The following is a 6,668-nucleotide window of genomic DNA, read 5'->3' on the forward strand; positions in this document are numbered from 1 at the left end:
TTAATAATAATAACAACATCATAATTACTTTATCTGACTGGCAAAATATCGCATCTACTATTAGAACCAGGGTGGAGAAGTTATTATTAAACACTTCCCACCACCCAAGATAACATCCATTAACAATAATAATATGCATTCTCTAATGTTTAAAAAGGAAACTCTTTTTTTCATTCTCTTCATCCGATTGCATAAATAATTGGCTCAGATAAAGCTACTCTTTAACGTTGTGAAAGGTATTTTGCGGGAGGATCCAATTTGGTAGAAATAATTGGCCGATTCTTCAGCAGAGAATTTAGTTTGTGCTCTACGATGCCCCTTATGCACCAACAACGAATCAACTCATCGTGATATTTGTGCATAATCTCGAGATGTAGGGATTTATTATACATTCAGAGGATTAAAAAAACAGCGCTATAACCTTTTTAAGAGATCCGGTTGTGATTAAATAAAAAAACGTTCATTTATTTATTTATTTAATGAGTGTTATTTGATCAATAAATTAAATTTCCAATATTAGAGCTCCGCAATAACATTAAGAAATTTTACTTGAAATTAAACATAAGAAATGAATTAAATATAATTTAAGATCTGTTAATGAAAAAATTAAACCCATAAACATAAGAGGGCTGCCATTAACATCTGAAATATCTGAATTAAATATAATTTAAGATCTGTTAATGAAAAATTTAAACCCATAAACATAAGAGCCTTGCGATTAACATCTAAAATATTTGCCATACCTTTATTGCTACCAATTTGAGGTGATAGATGGTCAAATCGTGAAAATAGAAATGGTTGACTGTAGGTTTTAATCTTATATTTAAATTATCTGCAAACGAATTTTAAAAAAACAGAAGATAAAGAATGGCGAAAACATAAACATAAGACAGATATATACAAGGATTTTCCCCTGGATCCAAAAAAACAGGACTACTAGATTGAGTTTTCATTATACATGCCAAAGTATCCATAAACCACAATCTATTAACCCTGGATTAGAACATAATCGTAGTTTCCTTGATTGGATCTGCAAACTATCATGGGCAGAAAACCATCGTGCCCAAAACCATGTGTGAAATCCATGCACAAAACCATAGGTAGGTATGTCCACTTAATATAGGGTCCAAAAAAAATATTTGGGGTGTTGCCTCGAACCCTATGCAAGGAGACTATCGTAGACATGGGGGGCTGTCACCTCCCCGTGACTCCCTCCTGCTGTGCCCGACGCAGCAAAGGGGTTGTTGGCCACCCCCCTGATTCACGCTTGGAACTAGTCATGGAAAGAATATAACACATACCCAACATTCTCCCATTTGTTGTTTTCTATCCACATGAGAGCTTAGTCATTGGTCCAACCCTTTGTTTCTCTACACCAAGAGAACTTCTCAGTGCTCACAAAATTCGTCAATGCATCTACAGTTTTTTTCAAAGTGTCCACCTTTACTAGCAACACCTTTTAGTCCTCAACCATATCCATTAGAAAGTGATACTGAACATCAATGTGCTTTGTCTTTGAATGATAAGCAAGATTTTTTGTCAAGAAAATTGCACTTTGGCTATCATAGCCTATCCTTATAACTCGTTGTACTAACCTCATACTTGAACACAATCTTTGCAACCAAACTGTTCCATTTCTTGCATGAGTGGTTGCAATGTATTATGCCTCTGTAATTGAAAGTGCCACTACAGACTGTCTCTTACTCATCCAATTGATTGCACCTCCAAAGAGGGTAAACACATATCCACTTGTAGATCTTCTATGATCCATATCTCCAGCCCAGTGTCCATCAACAAAGCCACAGATGGCCAAAACTATGTCAAATCTTGATCTTCCTTGGTAGCATAGACCATAATCACTAGTGCCATGCAAAAACCTAAAAACCTGCTTCATTGTTGTTCAATGCTCCTTCCCTGGTTTTGACATAAACCTGCTCAATACTCTCACTGCATGTGCAATGCCTATTCTAGTACAGACCATTGCATACATTAAGGTATTGATTGCACTTGTATATGGAACACGGGACATGTCCTCTTCCTCTTCTTGTGTCCTAAGACATTTTTCAGTAGATAACTTTATACATACAAGAATAGTAACCTTCACTAGTTTACTATCCTGCATATTAAACCTTTGCAATATTGTCTCAACATACTTCCTCTAGTTTGACTAGAGCTTCTTCTTTGTCAGATCTCGTTTAATTTTTATGCCCAAAATATAGTTTGCAGCACCAAGATCTTTCATGTCAAATTTGGAGGACAATTGGGCCTTTAAATCCTGGATTATTTTTTTGTTATTTCTAATCAACAACATATCATCAACATACAAGACCAAATAAATAACATGGTTACTAATTAATTTAAAATACACATAGTGATCTTCTTTACTTTTGGTGAAGCTAAGTTCTCGTATAAATGTATCAAATTTTTGATACCACGTCCTTGGTGACTGTTTTAATGCATACAAAGGAATTTTTAATCTGCATGTCAGTTCTTTCTTACCCTTCACCGCAAAGCCTTTAGATTTCTTTATGCAGATCTCTTCTTCCAAATCTCCATGAAGAAATGTTGTCTTCACATCCATTTATTCTACCTCAAAATCAAAATTAGCAGCAATAGATAAAAGTAATATAATAGAAGCTACCTTGACAACAAGAGAAAAATATCACCAAAATAAACTCCCGACACTTGGTAATAACATTTTTCTACCAATTGAGATTTGTATTTCTCCACCTTGCCTTCTGCATTCATCTTCTTCTTAAACACCCATTTTCATCCAATGGGTTTCCTTCCAGTTGGAAACTCCACTAGATACCAAGCATTATTTTTGTCCAAAGATGACATCTCATCAACCATGGTCTCTTTCTAGAGCTTCTCATCCTTTAAATTCACTGTCTCCCTGATAGTTCTGAGATCATCATTAATAATAGATAAAGAAAAATTTGAATAGAAAGTAGAGGGACTATACCTTTCTCGCTACCTTCTTTCTCGAACTGATATTCTCACAGTTAGATTTTGTAGTTCTTCATCTTCTGATTCCTCTTTGCCTTTAGAGTCTGATTCTTCCTCCTTTATCTCAAACTCTATCTTCTCAGGTTCCATTGGTAGGACTTCATATTTAATAACATCTTCACTTCTCTAAACATCACATCTCGGTTGTACACAACCTTTCTTGTTTCTGGGTTCCAAAGTTTATAACCTTTTAAACCATCCTTATACCCAATAAAGATGCACCTTTCATATTTACTATCCAACTTGTTTCTTTTCTCCTTTGGAACATGTACATATGTATCACAGCAAAATACCCTCATATGTTAAAGAAAGGGTTTCTTACCAGTCCATACCTCATGTGGAGACTTATCCTCCAACGCTGATGAAGGTGATATATTAAACAGGTAACATGCAGTCTCCATAGCCTTTGTCTAGAATTCTTGCTCTAACCTGGCGCCACTCAGCATACTTCTTGCCTTTTCCATCAACGTACTATTCATTCTTTCTACGACTCCATTTTGATGAGGTGTGTATGGAGTAGTCTTCTTTTATGTTATACCACACTTCTTACAGAACTCTTCAAATTCTTTCTTGCAGAACTCTCCACCATTATCTGTCTTCAACACCTTTATCTTCTTCTCTGTTTGATTTTCTATGAGAATCATAAATTCTTTAAATCCTTCAAAGACTTTAGATTTCTTCTTAAGGAAATATATCCATGTATTCCTTGAGAAGTCATTTATAAATGATACATAGTACACAGACTTACCCAATTATGGAACCGACACAGCTCCAAACACACCACTGTGCACAAGCTCTAATATCCCTATCGCCCTCTTCACACCAAAGGGAAAATTTGCTTACTTCTTCTTCCCATATACATAATGTTCACAAAAATTGAAATCCAAAGAACAATTAAACATACATTCTACCATACCATTACTATGAAGTATTCGAAGACCCATCTCTCCAATATGTCAAAGCCTTTGATGCTATAACATGGTGTTTTCTCCAAAAACCACTAGATTTTCTACTCCACTTTTAGCAACCACTAAACTGTTACACCCTTCAATAGCAGTGCTACCCAGAAGCTTGTACAAATTTCTAATCCGAACACTCCGCATCAATATCAGTGCTTCCTGAACCATCTTGCAGGTATCTTTCTCGAACATTGTTTTAATGCCTGCATCATCCATCTTGCTAACAAAAATCAGATTTCTAGCCAATGCAGGAATATGCATAACACCCGGAAGTGTTCTAATCCTTCCACCTTGCAACTTCAACTTGAATTTTCTACATCCGACAATTCTAGCCTTCCTAGCATCCCCTAAGAAGACATCACCACCATCATATTTCTCATACTCACAAAACCACTCCCTATGAGGAGTGAAGTGAAAGGATGCACCTGAGTCAATCAACCATGCCTCATGATTTACATTTGTACTTGAAGAAAAAGCCAAGTATACAACCACACTTTCATCTGAAGTGGTTTTTGCATCTATAGAAGCAACATTATAAGATCTCTTTCCTTTCTCAGGAGCTTTATATCTACAATCGTTTTTGAAATGTCATTCCTTTCTGCATTTCCAATGCGCATTTACAAGTTTTCCTAGAGATTGAGATCTCTACTCAAGAAATTATTTTTGTTTCTGTTCTTGGATCATCCTCATATAGAAAAGGCATCACCATTTTGGCCCTCCATATTTTTCCGTCTCATCTCCTCCAACAGCAAGAATGAGATTATTTCATCAAAATGCAAGGTAGGTGTATTGCTACCTATTGCAACAACCAGACTATCCCATGAATCTTGTAGAGAGCAGAACAAGCTAATGCACTTATCTTCATCTGATATTTTAATATCAACAGATAACAGCTAGCTTACCACAATATTAAAGGCGTTCATATGCTCTGTCACTGAGGCTTCATCCTTCATCCTTAGGTTATACAACTATTTTTGTAGGAACAATTTATTCACTAGAGGCTTAGATTGGTACAAAGTCCCTGAGTTGTTGCACAAAACTTTTGGCGAAGCTTTCCCTGATACATTCAACAATACTGAATCTAAGATACACAACGTATTGTGTTCTTTTCTTTCTGATCTAACTTCTTCCAGTCTTCATCAGACATTGTCATTAGTTTTGTACCTGGATTTACTGCGATCCACTAGCAGATCCTCCATCTTGACTTTCCACAACTCAAAAATCCTACCATTAAACTTCTTGATCTCTATCTTTCTACTGTTCACCATCTTCTTTCACCGCAAGAATTGATCTTGCAGTTCTCCCACTGAACAGGGTCTACCATAGGCCCGAGCAAAACCCCTCAGCAGAAAACACGTCCCCTTGAAGTCGAAACAACTCTGATACCAAATGTAGGTTTTAAATCTGTATATAAATTACCTGCAAATGAATTTTTAAAATAGAAAATAAAAAATGGCAAGAGCATAAGCATAAAACAGGTATACACAGATATTTTCCCCTGGATCCCAAAACTGGGACTACTAGATTGATTTTTCATTATATTCCTCTCAATGTTGCAATACATATTTATACATGCAGAAGCATCCATAAACCCCAATCCATTAACTTTGGATTAGAAGATAACCGTAATTACCTTCAACGGATCTAAAAAAATACCATCATGCTCAAAACCATGTGCGAAATCCATGCAAAAAACCATAGGTATGTCTGCCCACCTAATATAAGGTCCAAAAAAAATATTCTGTGGTACTGCCCCAGACCCTATGCAAGGGGGCTACTGCCCCTTGCAAACCCCTCGACAAGGGGTGCTGCTGCCCCCTTGTGACCCCCGCAGCGCCCGAGGCAACGAAGGGGTGATGGTTGCCCTCCCTCTAACACCCAACACTGAGAACATAATAGCTCATCCTTAGAGAAAGACTCCTTGTCTACTTTGTTGGGCTAAAGAAAGTATTGTTTTATTAGAATTTGGATCCAAAAAATAGAAATCGCTAAGAACATAATAGGACTTCCTCATCGAGAGACTCTTTGATTGAACATAGTATTGTTTTATTAGAAATTAGATCTTAAAGACATTATCACTTTATCTAAAATCAATTTGATTAAATTTACATATTTACAACTAACTATTAGAATTTATGACAATTAATTTAAACATTTATATGTAGGTTTTTTTAACTATTTTATAAAATATGTATTTTTGTATATATATATATATATATAGGTGTAGTCTAGATGAAATGTCATTTTTCAGGATACTTTTTCGTTTATGTTAACCAAATCTAACAAATATTTATAAAAACATGAGTTTAAGTTGTAGAATTAAAATGTCTCGTAAATTTTTCACGACACTAAATTTATTTATAAATTTAAAAATATATTTTAAATAACAAAATAATATATTCTTACCGAAAATTTTATTACCAAATTCCAATAAAAAAATACGATGTCATTATATATATTTACTTTAAAATACATTTAAAAAAACCAAAAGACTTTACGTTAAATTCCAGGGCTGGATGCATGAACTGACCCGGTGTTGTTGTTGTTATGGAGTGAACTTGTATGAGTTCAAGGGTGCTGAAGTACGTGTTTCAAGAATAGTTTCGAATTAAATAAATAAAAGTGACGTGATCCACTCACTTCTATTCATCCAATTTTAAAGTATTCCCAAAGTCTTCTAGTTTTAAAGTATTTCCAAAG

Source organism: Pinus tabuliformis, chromosome 2_2 (genome assembly GCF_031772625.1).
Source record: "Pinus tabuliformis cultivar Carrire ecotype Pingquan chromosome 2_2, CPIR1, whole genome shotgun sequence".
Lineage (NCBI taxonomy): Eukaryota > Viridiplantae > Streptophyta > Pinopsida > Pinales > Pinaceae > Pinus > Pinus tabuliformis.